The sequence below is a fragment of the Pinus tabuliformis genome, chromosome 4_1 (genome assembly GCF_031772625.1).
Source record: "Pinus tabuliformis cultivar Carrire ecotype Pingquan chromosome 4_1, CPIR1, whole genome shotgun sequence".
Lineage (NCBI taxonomy): Eukaryota > Viridiplantae > Streptophyta > Pinopsida > Pinales > Pinaceae > Pinus > Pinus tabuliformis.
In genome coordinates, this window is record NC_142303.1 from 238159492 (window position 1) to 238172247 (window position 12756).

Below are 12756 nucleotides of genomic sequence, written 5' to 3' on the forward strand. Positions count from 1 at the left end.
GCACCAACACCTCCTTATGCTCTTCAATCTGCCATTCATCTTCACATGCTCCAATAGAGTTGAATTTCCCTCCTGGAAAAACAGAATAAAGCACAGAATACAGATAATACTAACCTCATGCATGTTATGAAAACACAAGGGCTAACCAAACAGAATAGTAACGTGATTGGTGCACGCACAATGAAGCCTAATTAGTTATCCGTGGAAACAAAGCCAAGCGATTGTTTGGGGGTGCCTTAACGCGTCAGCCGTCGATATCAACTAGACGAAAGATATACCTTCCTTCGATATCGACCTATTCCTTCTAGGATTTATCTGGACCGTCGACTAAAATAAAAAATAAAAGTCACCGCTTATTTTAATGAATTGGTACAAAAGTCATCGCTTACCAATAATATAATACTTATCAAACCAATGCATAACATTACAAGGAAACTTATTTTTAACTGTTATTGATATCTCTGGATTATTTACGGTTGCATCGCACTCGAATGCTACATTGAAAACAATAAATAATTCTAAAGAATGCTACACTTGAAATTAAGAAACAATGAACGGAGATAATTCGAATACTCAGGAAGCAGCTCTTAGTGACGAATACAACAGGATATTGTCATTCTTTTTAATCTAAGGCTGCATCAAAGGGCACGTCTTCTATCCATGCATCACCAGAAATGAAATTAGCCACTGTGAAATTTTGAGCATCACAAATATTCATGGTGTGATATCCAGGCCATTGAACTCGCTCTGTAGTTCCTGCTCCGGGTCCCGAATTCATATATTCGCCATAATAGAGCGTCGTCAAAGCAAAGTCCCCCGACCATTCCAGCCAACCCGCAGGATCGACGACATCATCTATATATGATTCGATATAAACCGTACGAGAGTAATTTTTCCATGGCCTTCCCAAGAATGTTTGGAAAGAGCTATTCACCGGAGCGAGATCAGGCGCAGCAGAGACGTTGCACTTTTTGTTGGAATGTTAATTCCAACTGCAGCAGGTTACAGGTTACAGGCGGACCGTGACAGCAATGGCAGCGCAGTGATCGTGAGTTTTCCGGCGTGGATTGACCAGAAAACGGCACCGGATTCTCTCGGGTTGATTTCAGGCGAAAGGAATAAACCGGCGATCGAACCCGAGAACATATAGAGCTGACACGTGGTTTACCACTGACGTAACGCAACGTCACGTTCTCGGGAGGTAAACCTCAGCAGTTGTATGGTTTCCGATATCAACCTCCGCCGTCCGATCTCCTCGCGTGTTGTCAGCCGTCGATCGCGTAAGGTGCACGGGCCTGCGTCAATTCAATGCATTACGTGGAGTGAAAGACTTTTTGTTGACCGCCGTGAATAGAAGAATTAATGGTCTTTAATGGTTTTCGTATTGTTTGGTGGAGTCCCATTAACATGGGTATGGGCGCATATGCGTTGACCATTATGTATTTCAATAAAAAAAAGGAAGGTATATATTATTGTGTTAAAAAAAAGAGAATGAGCATGAAGACAAAAAAAACGATGGAGGCAGCGCAGAAGTGTGTATTGCATTCTTCATGAGTGTTGTGCCTGCAAGCAAGTGCATTTTTTTTTAATGGGCATGGTGGCTGTGCACAATGTAAGTGCGTTTCTTATATATGTAATGCCCATTAAAACTAGAGGTGAAGCTAAAAAGAATAGTGTGCACAGCAGTGCATGAATGTAGAGCTCGGTGGGTTGTAAATTTTTAAGTGTTGGCCATTGTAAAAACCAGTGGAGCGAAAAGAATGGTGATGCACAGCAGTGCATGAAAGAAATGGAGAACAGGGGAGCGCACATGAAGCAGGTTGAAGGCATTGCACAGTAGTGCATAGAATTTTTTATGTATTGATTTGCATGGAAATGCAAAAGAAAAGAGCGCTCAAGTATTCTTGAAATTGTGAATGTAATTTACTGCATATGTGTAAAATATTTTTACAGCAGTATGTGTAAAAATAGTTTTACACCAGTAAAGTGAAAAGGGGTTTTACAGCAGTAAACCCAGCACAGTGAACTCTCAGGTGGAGAGAAAAGACAGAGCTTTTGTTTTTGCTGAATGCAAGTTTTGGTAAATCCCTCTCAGCAAAGAGGATGAATGTTGTTTGAGGCTTTATATTTTAATCAATAGAAATGTTTTTTATGGCTGTGTAATACTCTGTTATGAGTCATTTTGTTTTAAGAGGTTCCCTGTGCAAAGATCCTGGAACAAAGGAAACAGAGCATTCCTCTGTGGTGTTAAATTTGTTTGGTTTTGGTATTTTCCCCGTTTAAAAATACCCAACAGTGGTATCAGAGCTAGTCCAGGCTCTTTGAAGGCTCAAAGATGCTGAAGGAAGGACTCTTGTTGCAGCAGTGAAGGCTCTCCAGCAGTGTGAAGCCACAGCCAAAAGAGTTAAGGTATTTTTCAAAGCTTTCCTTTCTGTTACTGTTAAAGGAACAGTCAGTGATTTAAAAGAAAACACAGTCAAGTATTTAAAGCCTAGATAAGAATGGCAAGGTCAAAGAAGAAAGCCTCCAAGCCTGTTAAAAATGTGTCTCCCTCCTCTACTAAAATAGAAGGCAATCCATTAGAATACATTCTATTTGAAACCCCAAAGTTTGATGGAAACTTTGATGTATGGGAAATAATGATGAGGACTTTCCTAATGTCTGAGGGGATTGAAGTCTGGGAGTCAGTGATTGATGATAGCAAGATGGACAAAGAATCCATGGAGTATGATGCACAAGCAGCAAAGACTATCTTGGATGGGCTGCCTGATTCTGTGAAAAAGAATCTAGGGAAATATTCATCAGCAAAGGATATATGGGACAGACTGCATGACCTTCATGCAAAGGGAGCACTGACCATGACAATGAGTCAAGAAGAACCCATCATAGAAGCTGAGAATGAAAAGCTTGACCTCATCAAGCTTCAAGTAAAAGAAAGGAATGAAGAGCTTACCAAGCTCAAGAAGGAGCTTGATCAATGCAAGAGGAAACATCATGAAGAAGTCATATCCATGACAAATCAACTGAATGAAGCAAAGAAGCAGGCAGATGCCTTGACAAGTCAACTTGAACAAAGACACAAAAAAGTGAATAAGCTTGTAGAAGAGATTGGACAGTACAAGGTAGAGGTCTCCTCCCTTAAGTCCGAACTACAAGAAGCCAAGAAGCAGGCACAAGGAGCTGAAAAGAAAGTGAAGAGCAGTCAAGCAAAAGATGAAGAAATCTCCAAGATGAAGTCTGACATTATCTCCTTCAAAATAGTAGCAGCTGAAGCTACTCGTAGCAAGGAAGAAACTGAGGGACAACTAGCAAAGAAAAATAATGAATGTGAAAAGTTAGAAGAAGAGATTGTCCTCCTCAGGAAGAAGGTTGAAGGGATGAACAAGATCATGAAGAGCTCTCAAGCTTTGGATGACATGCTCAGCTATCACAGATCTCCATTTGATAAATCAGGACTTGGGTATGTAGCTGAACCCTCAAACAAGGATGAAGATGCTTTATGCAAAGGAGATGTGAAGAAGCCAGAAAGAGATGGTGATGCTCCTAGTTCCAGCAAAGGCAAGGAGAAAAATGAAGGCTGCAATAGAAGAAATCCTGCTCCAAGAAGAAAACCAGCTCCAAGAGGAAATGTAGCTGATGTCAAAGAGGCAAGATGCAATGGTCATCAACAAAGGATCTCAAGGCAGCAAGGCTTCAGAAGTACATCTAGAAAAACTCCATCTCCCAGGTACCAAAGTTCATTTTATGGTTATTGTTATGCTTGCTCAAACTTTGGTCATATGGCAAAAGACTGTAGAGCATTTCATGGAGATAGATGTTGTGGTTCCCAACAATCTCCAAGAAATAATTTCACAAGAAGAAATCATGAATTCTTATTCATGAATAAAGTTGAATGCTTCAAGTGTCATAACATTGGGCATATGGCACGTGACTGTAACTTGACATGGGCTCTTACACAAGCTAGACCCATGCAAAAGAAGAAAGTTACACAAGTATGGAGGAGAAAAGAAATACAGTGTGAAAGCCCCTTAAGCAACGCAGCTGATCTAAGTTTGTTTTGAGAAGAGTCTGCCAAAAGAAGACAAGCACACATTAAAGGGGAGCTTGTAATTTTTGTTTGCTGAACTGTATTAACAGTCATTTGTTGATGGAGGATGTATTGCAACGCAGCAGTTGCAAATGAAATCTTTGTTAATCCCTCTAAAAGGTAATATGCAGCAGTGATGAAATCAGCAATGTTTTTGCTTTGTGTTTATGCAATATGCACAGAAATGCATAAAGAATAAAAGATGGCAGCGCTGAAATGTAAAGAGCAGCAGCTAGATAAGAGAAAAATGCAAAGCATGGAAACCCTCACAGCAGTGGGAAGACAGAATATAAAACAGCAGTTTGGAAATTTTTTTTTGGAGCACATGGATTAGAATGAACAGCAGTTTGAAATTTTTTTTGTGGTGCACATGCATTGAAATGCATAGCAATGGAATGTAGTTTTTTTTGAAATGTGAGAGAATATACTCACAGCAGAGTGAGTGTAATGCACAGCAGATGAAATGTTTTGTATTGGGAATGAAAATGCAAAACAGTGAGAAGAAAATGAGAAGAAGGCAAAACGCAGCAGAGCGTAAATGCCCAGTGACTGAGAATGCAATGAAAATTTTCACACAGCAGTGAAAAATGTAATGTTTTTTTTGTATGCAATGCAACATGCAAAGAAATACATAAAGAAAAACAGGGACAGCAGATTTTTAATGCACATGGATGAATGAGAATGTGTATGGCAGCAGAAAGCCAAAGGAATTGCACAGCAGTGCGTTGTGAAAATAAAATGAATGAAGCTGAAGATTTTGTGAAGCAAGGGTGCATAAGAAAAGGCAACAGCCCGTGTTAATTTTTTTTTCGTGGAGAATGAAGTGCCAAGTGTATGTGCACACAGCAGTGCAAATTGCAGCAGCAACACAACAGCAAGTGTATGGACAGCAGCAGCTTGAAGAAAAGTTTTCCCATCGTGAAAAAGGAGAAGCACACAGCAATGCAAACAAAAAATGCAGCAGCAAGAAGTTTTGAACAGCAGCACATGCAAAAGAGATTTTCCTTACAGCAGTGAAGGTAAATGTAATGAATTTGTTGTTCATTGAGTTGAAATGCAATATATGCAACAGCAGTAAATGTTTACACACAGCAGTGTAAATTTGTAAATTGGGACAGTGTAATTGTTCCAGAAAAGACAGAGTATTTTGTCTTTGAAATGTGCAGAAGCAGTGCAAGCGTAGACACAGCAGTGTGGGATAGACACAGTAAAGAAGATGGCACAACTGTGCAGCAGAGAATATGCATCAGCATAAGAGAACAATGTAATGAGTTTGCACACACAGCAGTGCAATGATTGTTTGTTTTGGAACTGCACTTGAAGCAGTCATTTGGTGAAACCCCCTGTTAAAGAGGAAGGTGCTTTTCAGCACATTGTCATTAGTGAATCCCTCTGTTAAGAGGAAGATGCTTTTTAGCATACACATGGTGAATCCCTCTATCAAGAGGATGATGCTTTTCAGCATAGTCACAGGTGAATCCCTCTGTCAAGAGGAAGGTGCTCTTCAGCACATTGTTATGGTGAATCCCTCTGTTACGAGGAAGGTGCTCTTAAGCACAGTTTCAGGTTAATCCCTCTATTAAGAGGAAGACAACATTGTTTGTTTATGAACTGCATCAGAAGCAGTTGGAGAATCCCTCGATGTGAGGAAGTGTTTGGGTAAGATTGAATGCCCAGCAGTTGAAATTAAAGGGGAGTGTTGGAATGTTAATTCCAACTGCAGCAGGTTACAGGTTACAGGCGGACCGTGACAGCAATGGCAGCGCAGTGATCGTGAGTTTTCCGGCGTGGATTGACCAGAAAACGGCACCGGATTCTCTCGGGTTGATTTCAGGCGAAAGGAATAAACCGGCGATCGAACCCGAGAACATATAGAGCTGACATGTGGTTTACCACTGACGTAACGCAACGTCACGTTCTCGGGAGGTAAACCTCAGCAGTTGTATGGTTTCCGATATGAACCTCCGCCGTTCGATCTCCTCGCGTGTTGTCAGCCGTCGATCGCGTAAGGTGCACGGGCCTGCGTCAATTCAATGCATTACGTGGAGTGAAAGACTTTTTGTTGACCGCCGTGAATGGAAGAATTAATGGTCTTTAATGGTTTTCGTATTGTTTGGTGGAGTCCCATTAACATGGGTATGGGCGCATATGCGTTGACCATTATGTATTTCAATAAAAAAAAGGAAGGTATATATTATTGTGTTAAAAAAAAGAGAATGAGCATGAAGACAAAAAAAACGATGGAGGCAGCGCAGAAGTGTGTATTGCATTCTTCATGAGTGTTGTGCCTGCAAGCAAGTGCATTTTTTTTAATGGGCATGGTGGCTGTGCACAATGTAAGTGCGTTTCTTATATATGTAATGCCCATTAAAACTAGAGGTGAAGCTAAAAAGAATAATGTGCACAGCAGTGCATGAATGTAGAGCTCGGTGGGTTGTAAATTTTTAAGTGTTGGCCATTGTAAAAACCAGTGGAGCGAAAAGAATGGTGATGCACAGCAGTGCATGAAAGAAATGGAGAACAGGGGAGCGCACATGAAGCAGGTTGAAGGCATTGCACAGTAGTGCATAGAATTTTTTATGTATTGATTTGCATGGAAATGCAAAAGAAAAGAGCGCTCAAGTATTCTTGAAATTGTGAATGTAATTTACTGCATATGTGTAAAATATTTTTACAGCAGTATGTGTAAAAATAGTTTTACACCAGTAAAGTGAAAAGGGGTTTTACAGCAGTAAACCCAGCACAGTGAACTCTCAGGTGGAGAGAAAAGACAGAGCTTTTGTTTTTGCTGAATGCAAGTTTTGGTAAATCCCTCTCAGCAAAGAGGATGAATGTTGTTTGAGGCTTTATATTTTAATCAATAAAAATGTTTTTTATGGCTGTGTAATACTCTGTTATGAGTCATTTTGTTTTAAGAGGTTCCCTGTGCAAAGATCCTGGAACAAAGGAAACAGAGCATTCCTCTGTGGTGTTAAATTTGTTTGGTTTTGGTATTTTCCCCGTTTAAAAATACCCAACACTTTTGAATAGAGATTCCAGTGTTTTGATTTGGATCATCTCTTCCTTGGGCCGTAAAACAATTCTTTTGACTATCCATCGGTTTTCTAGCCAATAGATTGCAGTTTTGAAACACAACTGCAGCGTTGCCAAAGATAAAATCAACTGTGCCATAAATGTCGCATTCCCTGTAGAACTGTCGAAGAGAGTGCGCGTAGAGAGTATCTTGGTAGCCTTTAAAGCTGCAGCGGTAGAATGCTGATAGATCCGACCCTACTCGGAGGGCGACAGCCTGATGCTTCTCTGGTCCCGCAGTGTTCTCGAAAGTGATATCCCGAGCGATAAAGCCTTGCCCCACGACAGCTGCGATCACAAATAATTCACGAATGAGCGCGACCATAAAAGAAAACTCCAGGCAAAGGGACTGTATAGTAACTGATGAAGACAGCGAAGTTGTAATAAATAAAGAAGAAGCTACACTAAGAATGTTTACAAAAGTGGCATATCCTTCTTAATTCCATGATACACAAATTCAAAAATTCTTAACTTTGAACGGATTATGGGAATATTTTAGAATTTGAGAATTTGACCTTGAGGATAGGTTAATTGTTTGACTATCAAATTGTGGGATATTCATCGAATCTGCAATCCACATATAAATACCCAACTTATCTAGCTTTAAGTGTTTAGACAATTTTTAGGAAAAGACCTCGTTAAACAATTATGACCTCGGAAAATATTCTGGAATCTGAGAGAGGTCAATTGTTTGACCTTTCCAGACTATCAGATTCTAAGAATATCCTAAATTCTAAAAATATCCCAGAATCTGAAATCCACAATTGACCTCTCTAGACAGTTCAGATTCTGAATTATTCTGGGTATCTGCAAGGATGTCCATGATGTTATTGAAAATATGCCAGGTAATTCTCAGAGTGATTAATAAAAAATAGTCAGAACAGAAAACGAGGAAATGTAAGCAGGGATTTGTTGGATTCATGCAATATGTACATAACAGATTTGTCAAAATTAGCAATACCTCAACCTCACACGAGGCCTTCATCGCGACAAAGGAAGAACTAAAAACATAACCAGAGAAACGAGTAAAACAGCTTACCGACTGTTGCAGAGCGAAATGTTGTCCATCCATCCACAACGCTCCTATTTCCAGTGATCACAGTGGAGTTTATGCCATCTCCCACCAACATAATATTTGTTTTGTATTTGGGCACCTCAATGTATTCCTGGTAGACTCCCTTTGTAACATGTATCACATATCTATCTGAACTTTTGTTTGGAGCAGCATTCAGTGCGTCAGTAATTGTGGTATAATTACCACTGCCGTCCTGAGCCACGGTTACGACATTCTCGTCTAAAGCACCGTCATCTTCTTCAGAGGTTTGAAGAAGGCTCCTTCGGTCTGAAGTAGACAACCATGAAGGGAATCCATCATTGACGACTCCATAATGTGAAAGAAATTCGTCATTATCGACTACATCAACTTGATCATGACTCGTTGGATTGGATAACAGGCGTCGGCTGTGCGCAGGAGGACTCTTGGAATCTTTACCAACGACAGAAATGTTTTTGACAAGAGCCAAAGCATTGCTCACAACTCGCGACATATTAAGCACCCACTTAGTCAAAATATTTTGCAGGCTTCCGCTAGCCTCCTCAAGACTTTGGAGGCAGGTAGCCTGATTAGTCAGAGCTGCACTAAGCCAAGTCTGAATGTCAACTGTTTGCCTCCATTTCAAAGAATTAGCAGTAACATTCGACAAGGATTTACTCAGGCCGTCCAACGTTAGATCGTACAACTGCATGCAATCTTCAATAGCATCCAGTTGCCTTCCTTTGAATGCCGATCGTGGCACATGAGAAATTATTTGAAACACTTTTTGTCCTTCAGTAATGCCCAGCCTGAGAGCCATCCTGCCGACATCTATGGAATTTGCTTGCAGTGATCCAGTAAACAGGCTCGACATTGTCGAAACACAGAATTTCGGATCCAATGTCACGTCGCAAGCAGATTTGAGAGAACCTCGATGAGGCAGTTCATCGCTTTCAATCTGGACAAACCTGAGACATAGGATAAAGAAAACCAAAGCTTTCAACCTAAATTTAAAAGCCATTGCAGAATGCAGTACTTTTCTTTTAACTGCAATGTAATGTATCAACAAACTGTAGTCTCTCTCTCTCTCACAAAACATATATATATGAGCAGGAGGTGATGTTGGAACAAATAACCTATACGACTTTCACAACTCCGGATCACTGCACAGATCGATTACGGATGCCATATCCAGTGAGGCGGCTGTGTGGATCGACGTAACTTGCACCGCCCTGGGCGTCTTCCACGGCCACATCCATGGCCTCCACACAGGGCCCCTCCAAGGGACAGAAGTTGTGGCCTCCACACAAGGCCCCTCCACGCGACAGAATATTTGCTCTTGACGTAGAAGATTGTGACCATATCCATGGCCTCCACACAGGTCCCTCCACGCGCCAGACGCAAGCAGATGGACGTAACTTGCAGCCTGTGGGGAGTATCTTCCACCTCATCCAGTTGACTTCTTTTAACGCTATTCTAGCTATTCTACTTCCGTTGAGGTCGTACACTCTATAAGTTGATCTTTTAACACGGCATCGCCAATAGAAATTTCGTGCCTAACGAATTCAATTCGGTACATGCAGAAATTGCCAAAACCAGACATGAAAATGCAGGGAAGGGAAAGGGTCTCTGTATAAGTAGCCGCCAACCTACTTTGAATTCTCGCATTCCCCAAAGAACTCTCTAGAGCGACATTAGCCTACCATTTATTCACCAAATACTTTTATAATAACATGTTGACCATCGTTTTAACCCACCCACGAAAGAGGCCACCGAAACATCCGGGAACCATAATGAAAAGTCAAAAAATGCGGAATTGGCGATCACTACCGGTAGATACTGGCTCACATGTTAGTCTTTGATCCTACCTTGCCATCAGCATTTCCAAAGATACAAAGATCAAGTAATGGAAAGAAATTAAGTAATAGTAGTTTGGTGCTTACACAAAACTACAAAAAGATATTGTCTGCTTTTTCCTTATTTTTACATATATCTTGTATTTGAAAGTATATTTTCTTTGAGATTTGTTTTCGGATTAATCACATCCAATAATTTTATGTTCAATGTTTCGAACTTAAAAATGAGGTTCATATTTAGGATCAATGTTTTGAACTTATTGGTGAGCTTCATTTCAAACATCATTATAGATCACAAAAGTTACAAATCAAAAATATATTTTGTATTTCATGTCCCACAAATGATAAATTTCATATCCATATTATATGTGATTATTTTATTATATTTTGTGTTTCAAGTTCGGCAAATGATAGATTTCATATAGATGTTTTATGTGATTATTTTACTTGTTTTTGCGCCAAAAGGTATGTCAATAGTGTTTTGGCCGGGTTATTTTGACCCTAGGAATATATATACAATAGCATTTGAAATAGAGGCGGAATATATATGAACTCTCGACTTGATATGAGATGAATTGTTGAGTTCATCCTTGAAATTGCATGTTGATTTCCAATCTCTTGCATTGATTTTATAAACATCTACTCCTGCAACATTTGTTCCTCCGCAACTATGGATATGGAATCGGAAAACAAAAGGTCTTATCCTTGCCATTTATAGAATTTACTCCAATGAAACCACCCACTCATTCAGAAAAATGCTTTTCCATGTTCAATCCCAAACCAAAATATCCATGGTTCGAATCTTGCCCTCATGTTAATGAGTACGGATCAAACCACTTTCACTGATTCTGCAAAGAGGTTCCTGAAATTGTAGTATTTCATTAAAACTTGGTAATGCATCATCATACTAGGGCATTGCGGATGATCTTCATGGATAATATAATCACAAACTTTCCATGTGTAATACAAAAATCTATTGAAGCTTATTACTTTGGCAAATAAAATGTTTCAAGAATTCTCTACATGTTGCTTTATTAATAGCTTACCTATGGCAAATTCCTTCATAGTAAGCACAATTTTGGCAACTTTATGTTTCATGCCAACACCATTATTAGGAAACATTAGAAAGTGCTGCAAATTTTGCAATGGCGTTGCTAATTGGAAACATGACTAGTATCATAAATCTGTTGTTGCAATCTCCACAATCTCTTTACACTTTACTCCAACCTCTATTCTTCCTCCAGTTGGAGTAAATTGTGCAACATTGCTTAGAAATATTCATATGTAACATATGCCATGAAACCCTTCAACAAATTTCACTCAAGCTAAATATTGCAATTATGCCAATCAATATAGAAAATGCCAATAAGAAAAGATGGCATTCTAATACGTACCTAATCTTTGAACAACCTTGTGCTTCTCCCCAATTACGTGGTATGTCATAAGAAGGTTCTCAACCGTATGTTCAATATTCATATTAAACGAGATTTTATTGTGGAATAAGAGATCCTTCAAATTCCATACCCAAAAATTCACAACTTGTAGTAAATCAAAATCTTACATATGGAGTTGCAATGACCCATCTTCCCCTTCACCTACAATCATTCATAATTGCATCAAATCATCAAGAAAACTTTTAACACTTCCTCCTCCAAGTCATTTTACATGTTATTGCACAATTTTTCTAAGATGATAACCTCTAATTGGCCGATGAATTAGCCACTTGGAATGGGTATTTGACTATGGATGTCTATGGATCACCTCTATTACACATTTTTTCTTAGAATTTCTCAGGAATAGGTGACATGAGCTTATATATTATGTCAATAATTCTTTGTATCTCTTGATCATGGGAGTGGCAATAATAAGAGGGAAAAATTTTGATTACAATATCAAACAACATGTTCATGAGCTTAAATTTATCTCGGCATTGGGGCAACCAAATGTTTTCTTGAATGAATTCTTGAGTTAGTTAGAATCTATGGTAATTGTCACTCATGCTCACTCCAAAACCCTATAGTACGTAAAGATGTTTGGCCCTTTACATGAAGGGAACCTCCCATCTCCACTCTCCCTCTCTCGTGATGCAAAGTGAGCCATATATCATCACTATTGTATTTCAAGAGCAAGATTTAAATTTATTTACTTGATTATACCTCTATTGAAACTTTAGCAGAGTACATGACCACAAAGGAGCGAAATGGTATAATTAAAAGAAATAAAAATAAATATATAATTAAAAAAACTGTTAATGAATATGTGTTAAATGAAATGCATTATATAATAAAAGATACAAAGGGACAAGAAGGAAAATATATATTTCCTATCATTTAGCTTTTACCTTTTCTTGAATTCTACAATGTAAAACATTGAAAAAGAAATGATAGACCCCATAAGAACTTTGTGGTAATGAGCATTATGATGTGGAAGCATTTTAACAATATTACTTAATAAACCTACGTAAAACAATATTCTCTACCATAGAAGTGACACTAAGAATTATGTTTTACGAAATTAGCCTATATTCCAAGAATCGTGATTTCCGAAAATATTTGCTTTTGGAAGTTCAAAGGTTACTGACGTCTTTTACCAATGACTTTAATGTGATATATATATATATATATATATATAATATAATATAATATAATTTAATTGTGTCATTACCAATCAGAACTATTGAAAAGCATGAAAACACTGCCCAAGAGATT

At 38.9% G+C, this 12756-nt stretch overlaps 1 pseudogene across 1 annotated transcript; it reads right to left on the reverse strand.

Annotated features, from left to right (window-relative positions):
- Positions 1-435: 435 nt before the first annotated feature.
- On the reverse strand, positions 436-9244 carry LOC149175137 (pectinesterase-like; annotated as a pseudogene). Its single transcript, XR_016258529.1, has 3 exons — positions 8199-9244; positions 7108-7447; positions 436-992 (listed from the first exon to the last, which is right to left on the reverse strand). The product of XR_016258529.1 is annotated as a pectinesterase-like (transcript).
- Positions 9245-12756: the final 3512 nt, after the last annotated feature.